Below are 11,014 nucleotides of genomic sequence, written 5' to 3'. Positions count from 1 at the left end.
ATGTAATAAGAAACGGATTTGTCAATCAGGAACGTAATGAGAAACAGAGTTGTCAATTTGTTCATCGTTCACTCTTACATATGCTGGACCTGCGTAGGCACTGTAATCACAACTGATATAGTAATCTACACATTCTCCTCTAATTATAATCCGTAAAATAATACTATAAACTACTAAAATTGTGTTTATCTGAACCAATTATTGCCCAGGGATCGACGAAGAAGTATTTGGTTGAATCAACTTCACTCCGTTTCTGGCAAATAACGATATATTCACCAGTAATGTAATTTACTGCTAATGAACCAACTACTTTTCTCAAAGTTCCCTCTATAAAACCTGTTGAAGAGAGAGGGGGGGGGGGGGGGGATAAACAATAATTTACTTTTTAATGATTCTTTGCAGAGTTTAGTTTCACAGCAAATATTTGTATGAACCCCGCCCTATCTTTCAGTAGGTTTTTTATGTAGCATTATTTTAGTATTTCTATACAATCCTATTTCGCAGCGATTACTCGTGTGAAAACTCCTGTAATTTGGTGTAGTTGCTTGTGCAGAGCTTAGTTCAGAATGAACATGTAGAAGGACGCTCAAATACTTCTGTCACTAATACATTGTACAGGTTCAGTTTCTGCGAATGAATCGGGGCTCAATAATATGTACAGAGCGAATGTCTACGGCTCTACGCGTACGGTACTTACTTTGCACATCATACACACACTACTTAGGGTAAATATAGTTTACGTTTTCGATACCTAAACTCAATATACACAAGGTTTCAACATAGCTTCATAGGCATAGATGATAAATTGGAGGTATAGGCTTTGCAAAATAATTGGAATTACTCATAGGTCCCAGATAAAACTTAATCAAAAACTCGTTTCGCGAGCGCACAATTTTTTCTTGTAAGACACATTTGGCCCGAGGGCCGCAGGTTGCACACACCTGATTGAATATATGAATAATAAAAACATTCCACTCTTACTTGGCCTTCAATTCATTTATTCGTATGTATACCAACATCTATAATTTGTTTATCACCCGAATTATTTTTGAAGTTAGGTATAAGCGGCATCATTATAGGAAACTCGCAACGGGCAGTAGAAAAGTTTGCCACTCCACGCAGTCACCCAATGAAGTATTAACGAGAATTAAATACTTCAAATAAATAACAATAGAATTATAGATTGTAAAACCAACAAATCAGCCCTTTTATGAACTAAGGTGACGATCGACGTTAGTATTGTATGACATTGATGTACACCACATGATAATATTAACAGAGTGAAGTGTTAAAAAATATGTCAAGCTCCTCACAAAAGACTGTATAACATAGACAATCAAATAACGACAAACAAGAGGTTCAAATTGTGTTTTTTGAGAACTAGATTATATCGTAAAAAGGACGATCGTCACAACAATGGCTATGAACCACAACATTCTGTTTGTGTTGCGTGTGAACCGACATCAAATAGGAAAGTCTTTCATTTCTTACATAAATAAAGGAATAAAATGTTATTTAAACAAGGGTTCATCTTGTCAATTCACAGTATAAACCAGGAATGTGAAAATGCTGATTCGCTAGTTTGATTAAAAACATTACAAGGGACAGCAAAATATTCCTAAAACATTGTAAATATGTATATGGTACTTCACTTATTATTAGCCAACACTAATATGATTTTAATATTGGATTGCACTAGTGTCAGTTTGCGACCGCGATGTAAGACCGACCACTGTGAAGCTAGCAGCAATTTGACCTTTGTGGGCGGCGAAGCGGAAAGGTGAATACTGACAGTAGAAATGGTGGCGTGTCATAATCTACATCCGAAAAAGTGAAGAAAAACGAGATTAGCATACTATCAATGGAAAGATACTAATCATTTATGATAAATTAACATCAAAGCAAAAACTAACAATAAATTACTCGATAAACAATGAAAAATACAATAAGAATGACACGAATTTTATATTACTTCCTTCGAAATAGCAGATGAGCAATTCCTGAATTAAAGATTTGATTATTTATTATTAAAGATGTTTATCTGGAATTTTTCACACAATTCGAATCTAAGCCTTATTTTTTTAGAATCTAGGGTATTCTCGAAGCGAAAATGGCCTTATTTAGAAAAACTACGTATAGCGAAAAATGCTGATTTACCCAAATTTCAAAGCCTAGCAGCACATCCATCCGCCCAAGAAGCATCCGATTTGATTATTTATTATTAAAGATGTTTATCTGAAGTTTTCCACAGAATTCGAACCTAAGTCTTGTTTTTTTTTACAATGTAGGGTATTCTCGAAGCGAAAATGGCCTTATTTGAAAAAATTACTTATAGTGAAAAGAACTGATTTAGCCAAATTTTAAAGCCTAGTAGCACACCCTTGCGCCCAAGAGGCATCCGATTTGATTATTTATTATTAAAGATGTTTATCTGAAGTTTTCCACAGAATTTGAACCTAAGTCTTGTTTTTTTAGAATCTAGGGTATTCTCGAAGCGAAAATGGCCTTATTTAAAAAAATTACGTATAGCAAAAAAAGCTGATTTAGCCAAATTTCAAAGCCTAGCAGCACATCCTTCCGCCCAAGAGGCATTCGATTTGATTATTTATTATTAAAGATGTTTATCTGAAGTTTTCCACAGAATTTGAACCTAAGTCATGTTTTTTTTAGAATCTAGGGTATTCTCGAAGCGAAAATGGCCGTATTTGAAAAAATTACTTATAGTGAAAAGAACTGATTTAGCCAAATTTTAAAGCCTAGCAGCTCACCCTTCCGCCCAAGAGGCATCCGATTTGATTATTTATTATTAAAGATGTTTATCTGAAGTTTTCTACAGAATTCGAACCTAAGTCTTGTTTTTTTTAGAATCTAGGGTATTCCCGAAGCCAAAATGGCCTTTTTTAGAAAAATTACTTATAGCGAAAACAGCTGATTTAGCCAAATTTCAAAGCCTAGCAGCACATCCTACCGCCCAAGAGGCATCCGATTTGATTATTTATTATTAAAGATGTTTATCTGAAGTTTTCTACAGAATTCGAACCTAAGTCTTGTTTTTTTTAGAATCTAGGGTATTCTCGAAGCGAAAATGGCCTTATTTGAAAAAATTACTTATAGTGAAAAGAGCTGATTTAGCCAAATTTTAAAGCCTAGTAGCACACCCTTCCGCACAAGAGGCATCCGATTTGATTATTTATTATTAAAGATGTTTATCTGAAGTTTTTTCACACAATTCGAATCTAAGCCTTGTTTTTTTTAGAATCTAGGGTATTCCCGAAGCCAAAATGGCCTTTTTTAGAAAAATTACGTATAGCGAAAAAAGCTGATTTAGCCAAATTTCAAAGCCTAGCAGCACATCCTACCGCCCAAGAGACATCCGATTTGATTATTTATTATTAAAGATGTTTATCTGAAGTTTTCCACAGAATTTGAACCTAAGTCTTGTTTTTTTAGAATCTAGGGTATTCTCGAAGCGAAAATGGCCTTATTTAAAAAAATTACGTATAGCAAAAAAAGCTGATTTAGCCAAATTTCAAAGCCTAGCAGCACATCCTTCCGCCCAAGAGGCATCCGATTTGATTATTTATTATTAAAGATGTTTATCTGAAGTTTTCCACAGAATTTGAACCTAAGTCTTGTTTTTTTTAGAATCTAGGGTATTCTCGAAGCGAAAATGGCCGTATTTGAAAAAATTACTTATAGTGAAAAGAACTGATTTAGCCAAATTTTAAAGCCTAGCAGCTCACCCTTCCGCCCAAGAGGCATCCGATTTGATTATTTATTATTAAAGATGTTTATCTGAAGTTTTTCACACAATTCGAACCTAAGCCTTGTTTTTTTTAGAATCTAGGGTATTCCCGAAGCCAAAATGGCCTTTTTTAGAAAAATTACTTATAGCGAAAACAGCTGATTTAGCCAAATTTCAAAGCCTAGCAGCACATCCTACCGCCCAAGAGGCATCCGATTTGATTATTTATTATTAAAGATGTTTATCTGAAGTTTTCTACAGAATTCGAACCTAAGTCTTGTTTTTTTTAGAATCTAGGGTATTCTCGAAGCGAAAATGGCCTTATTTGAAAAAATTACTTATAGTGAAAAGAGCTGATTTAGCCAAATTTTAAAGCCTAGTAGCACACCCTTCCGCACAAGAGGCATCCGATTTGATTATTTATTATTAAAGATGTTTATCTGAAGTTTTTTCACACAATTCGAATCTAAGCCTTGTTTTTTTTAGAATCTAGGGTATTCCCGAAGCCAAAATGGCCTTTTTTAGAAAAATTACGTATAGCGAAAAAAGCTGATTTAGCCAAATTTCAAAGCCTAGCAGCACATCCTACCGCCCAAGAGACATCCGATTTGATTATTTATTATTAAAGATGTTTATCTGAAGTTTTCCACAGAATTTGAACCTAAGTCTTGTTTTTTTAGAATCTAGGGTATTCTCGAAGCGAAAATGGCCTTATTTAAAAAAATTACGTATAGCAAAAAAAGCTGATTTAGCCAAATTTCAAAGCCTAGCAGCACATCCTTCCGCCCAAGAGGCATCCGATTTGATTATTTATTATTAAAGATGTTTATCTGAAGTTTTCTACAGAATTTGAACCTAAGTCTTGTTTTTTTTTAGAATCTAGGGTATTCTCGAAGCGAAAATGGCCGTATTTGAAAAAATTACTTATAGTGAAAAGAACTGATTTAGCCAAATTTTAAAGCCTAGCAGCTCACCCTTCCGCCCAAGAGGCATCCGATTTGATTATTTATTATTAAAGATGTTTATCTGAAGTTTTCCACACAATTCGAACCTAAGCCTTGTTTTTTTTAGAATCTAGGGTAATCCCGAAGCCAAAATGGCCTTTTTTAGAAAAATTACTTATAGCGAAAACAGCTGATTTAGCCAAATTTCAAAGCCTAGCAGCACATCCTACCGCCCAAGAGGCATCCGATTTGATTATTTATTATTAAAGATGTTTATCTGAAGTTTTCTACAGAATTCGAACCTAAGTCTTGTTTTTTTTTAGAATCTAGGGTATTCTCGAAGCGAAAATGGCCTTATTTGAAAAAATTACTTATAGTGAAAAGAGCTGATTTAGCCAAATTTTAAAGCCTAGTAGCACACCCTTCCGCACAAGAGGCATCCGATTTGATTATTTATTATTAAAGATGTTTATCTGAAGTTTTTTCACACAATTCGAATCTAAGCCTTGTTTTTTTTAGAATCTAGGGTATTCCCGAAGCCAAAATGGCCTTTTTTAGAAAAATTACGTATAGCGAAAAAAGCTGATTTAGCCAAATTTCAAAGCCTAGCAGCACATCCTACCGCCCAAGAGACATCCGATTTGATTATTTATTATTATAAAAGTTTATATAAAGTTTTTCACACAACTCGAACCTAAGCGTTGTTTTTATTAGAATCTAGGGTATTCTCGAAGTGAAAAAAGTCTATTTTTAAAAAACTACTTATAGCGAAAAAAGCTGATTTAGCCAAATTTTAAAGTCTAGCAGCACACCCTTCCGCACAAGATTCATTTGATTTGAGTATTTCATGTTGAAGAGGTTTATCTGAAGCCTTTTTCATTTTAGAATCTAAGCCTCCTAAGGTATTCTCGAAACCAAAAAGGAACTTGATCGGAAAAATCACGTATAGCAGAAAAAGGTAATTTTGAACTATATTTAGATGTATCGTTATGTCGGTACCGGCAATATCGGCGGCATTCGTATCAATATCGGCTAAATGTAGTCCCTTATTTCTTATTTGATTTATCTGATTCAAAACGTGGTAAAAGATGTGTTAGATACGGTTATTCACTCCTCAGAATTTAATTCTAATGTGACTTTGATCTTACGTAATTTTTTGTACATCAGCAATCTATGCCAAAATACTGGATCAGGTTTTGCAAATGCGGGAATTGTATTGTGTAATATTCATTTCTATATTCATTACCGATACATTAGTATATTATATTCAATGACACGGGTTGTCTTCTTAGAAAGTCACAGAGAGTTTTAATCTTGTCGAGTAATACACATCGTGTGTTGGTAGATAAGCTATAAATACTGTAATTTAGACCTATACAAACGCCAGTTAAATATAAATGAGTATGAGTATATGATATATATATATATTCCACGGGCAAGATATTCCGATATAAGGCGATATTCAGTTAAATGTCGCGGTATGGATTATATTACTACGCGAGCCGTAAATTGCCGACCCCTGATTTAATCTATTGAACTTCGAATAGGGTATTTAAATCAATTGATTACACATAGGACCAATTTTTGCCAGCAATTCAATCATTATGAAAGTTATGTATATATTATACATTATTAATATTAAACAATTATGCCTTACTCTCGTTGACATAGTTTGGGGATTTGAAAAGTGTGAAATTTCATGTTTACTGCTTAATCTTAAAAATTGATTGAATAGATTAAATTCTTTCGATACACTTAATTTTTTCCAAATAAGGCCATTTTCGCTATGAGAATACCCTAGATCAGGGTGGTCCAAGGTTGTCGACCTCGCGGGCCACACTATTATTTTTGTATTGTTTGCGGGCCACAATAGTGCCAAGAATATGGGAACAGTGCAATACAAAACAAACACTTTTATTGTCAAATACATTGATCATTATTTGACCTTTTTAAGCTAAAGCATGCAAAAACCACAAAAAATCTTACTATATCTACATTTAGTGTAAGATTTCAAACTTTTCATAACGGAGAAAGTATCAAAAAGAGAAACTGCCGTATTAAATTTTCTCCGACACAACAAGCAGACATATCAAGCAAGCATGGTGGTATTTTCAATCCCACACCCAGTCAAAAATATGTTTGAATTGGTCAGCTTTATTTTTAAACTCATGTTTACAAAATAACTTACACGTAACCGCAAATTGATTGATTACCGAATTGTACCAAATTTGAGATACAGGAGGGAATTACTCAATTTTCTGACATATAGGCAGCATTTTTTGTAATACTGTTTAGGCTGGTTACAAAAAAAAAAAAAACACACGGCGGAAATTGAATTTTTCGGCCATAACATTATTATTTAGTTATCAGGCATAGCCAACCTAGGCTAATAGATTCCTTATTCGATTTTCAGATTTCTATGAAGTTTATTTTGTTGGCATATATTTCCGACTAAAAAGATGAACAGCCAGATAAATATTCAGACTGCCTACACATCTTTCAATTTTGCTAGTTGCCTCAACTAGACAAAACACTAGTCAATTCAGTGGCATAAAATAATCAAATCGAATGCCTCTTGTGCAAAAGGGTTTGCTGCTGGGCTTTAAAATTGACTAAATTAGCTTTTTTCGCTATACGTAATTTTTCCAAATAAGGCCATTTTCCCTTCGAGAATACCCTAGATTCTAAAAAAAACAAAGCTTAGGTTCGAATTGTGTGAAAAACTTCAGATGAACATATTTAATAATAAATAATCAAATCGGATGCCTCTTGTGGGAGAGTGTGCTGCTGGGATTTGAAAGTTGCCAAAATTAGCTTTTTTGACTTTTGTAAAATGCACAATTTTTTAATTTTGTTTGTACCATTTTTATAAAATTATCGTGTATTAATGACACGATTTCACATAGTTCTGACAATTTGTCATCTCTTGAATAAAAAATTAATATTTCGCGCCACTAATATAGAAGAGACGTTATGCTGATCTTCAAAATATCCAAATTACGATATAACGATAATATACGACATTTAATAGCCTGACTTCTGATTTCAGCGCCAGTGAGACATATTGAAACAAAACAATTTTTACGTTCTGTTTATTGCATGTGTTGAAGAATTTGATATATACTACAAAATGCATGTGAAACTTCTTAAATTACTAAGACATATTATAATGAAGTTTAACGTTTGTTACGTAATACAATACACAGTTTGAAACGATGTAAAACACTTATACGGCTACGAAATGTTTAATTACTAGGCTGGTTTTTTTGGTTGAATTAACACTTTAGCAAAATAAGCAGCGCGCATAAAGCATCACGGAATGGGCATCATAGAAATTTTCATCGGTATCACAGTGTTTAATAATGTAAATCGAGTTGGTCAGACGATTTGGACCTCAACTCAATGGCTCGGTTGATATTGCTTATTTCTCTTAGTTCGCGTACCATCTTGCACCTCTGTATAAATGTTTGCAGGCATGAGAACTATTTACAAGAAATCTCACATAAATTGAACATAACTTAGCTTTTAATTAGCATAAAGTATTACCGAAACCTATGCAGGTGACATGGAACACTCGTTTCGTTATATTTTCAAGCTTATATGAATACGTAATCTAACATTTTTTGTCAACATATTTGTTCTGGTCAATTTTATCAGCCGAGTATATTTAATTTCGACAACGTACTATGACAAATGAAACTGCATAGGCGATCAAACCGCCAGGATGCTCTCCACTCTGTATCCTAAGTTGCCGTCAAATATATTTGAATTTACTGCTTATCGTGATGTATTTCTTCCACAGCCTGTCTATAAACTTAATCATTGTTCTCTGTGTGGAATTTAGGACTCGCCCATGTTTTACGCCATCACCCTTCAATAAGCACAAAACTATCATATCACCCTTCAATGAGCACAAAAACGAGATTATACGCACCGCTGCGCAAAATTAGAAGAAAGTTTGCTACTAGCTTCACAGTGGTCTATTTATGGTACTTATTTTCATGTAATCTCAGGCAAAATCTATGCTTCAAAATTGTTTTAGATTCCCTGGAAGCCACACTTAAACTATAAATTGCATGGTAAAGCACAGTTGCAATAACCAAAAGCAAAATAATTGCGGAATTGATGAGTTGATTTGCACGTACAAAGTAATACAAAAGTAAAAAATTTATTTTAAAAGATTCCTTTTTTGCAAACAAACAGCTAATACTCGAATATAAATTTATATACATAAATTGTAATATAAAGTAGCTAGGTGTCAGCCTATCAAATAGTGTAGAATTTTGATGAGCAAGTAGTAATCATATATAAATATGATTTTTGACACATGTACCATATACCAGCCTCTTGAATAGCAAGCAGTTTTGGCAAAAGAACAATTTGCTATCCTATATAAATAAGAATTTGGACACATAGCAGAGCTATTATGGCCATAATAAGTAGGGATGGGACGAGTCCGACATTACAGAGATTCGACGAATCCGAGTAAAAGGTCAAGGACTCGAAAGGAATCCGCCGAGTCCGTGACGTAATAATGGGAAAGCAGAAAAACACGTGTTTGACCATGCTACAGCAACGTGCGCTTGCAGACATACGCTGTAGCTCATATTTTTTGCCTGATGGTTCCGCAAGTAGCTGTTGAATCATTTTAAAAATATATTTTTCCTCTTATTTGACGGCCATATTACAAACGTAAACGTGGGTCAATGTGCACCTTGGTTGCGAACTGCATTTCCAGCTTACCACCCATCGTTAATTCTAGGCGACTATTTCGAAATTCTTATATGTCAACATGGAAAATAAAAATCTTTTGACTACCATGCTTCTACATAATTTCATGATAAATACTTTTTACTATGTCGCGTGCACAATTGGCAGATACCACTCGTATGTGGTAAAAATGTGGGACATCTGCTTGCAATTTAGTAGTGCATGTAAAAATTCTTAAATTATCCATGTTTTCCATTGCTCCCTTTTTAGGGAAAAGATTGCCCCTGATAAACTCGATTTAAAAACCATGCGCTAACACATATTTTATTGTTTACGTGTATTCCAAAAAGGATATATAGTTTTTGAAGGTGGCTGGCATGCATTTCAATCAGTTAGGGCAGGGGTGGGCAAGATTTTTGGACTGAGGACCAAAAATTTTGCCCATCTAGACTGGCCATGTAAATGTGAAGTAAAAAGTTACATTTTATGCACAATATTAACAGTGTTACAAAAGCAAAAGTGGAGAACATTAGGCCTCGAGCCAAAACTAAATTTAATCATGATTTCAACAAATTCTTCGAGCTGTTTTTCAGCTAAAGCATCTAAATTTGGTTTTAGTTTGGTTGTGGCAGCGTCAGGCAGGTAATATTGAATTGCCGGCCGTAGTTTGCGCACCCCTGAGTTAGGGTATGTACTGAGATTTATAGAGGTAAAAGTACAAACATAGGCGAAAATTAGTGAAAACAGAATTGATTATAGACTCGAGAAAAATGATGTGGACTCGAAATCGAATCCGAGTTCAAAAAATGCGTGGATTCGACTCGAATCCGAGTTCAGATCCGAATCTCGGCCTATCTCTAATAATAAGTGGTCAGCCTCTCTAATAAGAGGCATTTTTGACATATACACAACTAGTAATTCTATAAATATTTGAATACATACACATAAACTAGTGAATCATGAATTAACTTGGAGTCAAAGTTTGGATGGCACACAAGACACCATTAATTATATTCTACAGACGTGAAAAAACTCAACTTGAATCAACCATCATGTTTTCTATTTTCGATATTAGATGGTAACGACACGAAAAAACTTGAAAAAAAATTCGGAAACACTTTTATCAAATCCGCAAAATAAACGAAATTTGTATGAAATTCATACAATGTTCTGTACGATCTGACGATCGACCTACTTCGAAGAGAAACCAACCTACCTTCTTCCGTACTGAAAGTTATTTTGGTACTTGAAGGCGACACCGAAATATCAGAAAGTTGAACATTGCATCGTTCGCCGACTTTCTCCAGAAATAATTTTACTTTCAACTTGTTACTCCCGATAGGAAAGCCTTTCAATCGAAGGGTTCTGCTCATTTTGTTCAGACATTCAACACTTGTAAGTGCTATATCGCGCGAGTCCAGGTATATAAAGAATTAAAGGAAGAAGTCAATATTGTTCAGCAAAACCGGGGGATTTACCATGTGATCCATATTGCGAAATATTTTGAAATTCCTGTATGGAAGAAGTCAATATTGTTCAGCAAAACCGGGGGATTTACCATGTGATCCATATTGCGAAATATTTTGAAATTCCTGTATGATAGATTACGAGCCAT

The 11,014-nt window shown here is 34.2% G+C and overlaps 1 long non-coding RNA gene across 1 annotated transcript in view; it reads right to left on the bottom strand.

The window, feature by feature from the left end:
- The window catches only part of LOC144431391 (uncharacterized), a 34,631-nt gene extending 23,847 nt beyond the window's left edge, over nt 1-10,784 (bottom strand). Inside the window, exon 1 of the long non-coding RNA XR_013479967.1 lies at nt 10,616-10,784. This is a non-coding gene — a long non-coding RNA (uncharacterized LOC144431391). The remainder of the gene's footprint in view (nt 1-10,615) is intronic.
- Nucleotides 10,785-11,014: the final 230 nt, after the last annotated feature.

This window comes from Styela clava, chromosome 13 (genome assembly GCF_964204865.1).
Source record: "Styela clava chromosome 13, kaStyClav1.hap1.2, whole genome shotgun sequence".
Classification (NCBI taxonomy): domain Eukaryota; kingdom Metazoa; phylum Chordata; class Ascidiacea; order Stolidobranchia; family Styelidae; genus Styela; species Styela clava.
Note: the sequence above shows the minus strand (reverse complement) of the source record. Positions and strands in the feature narration are given on the sequence as shown.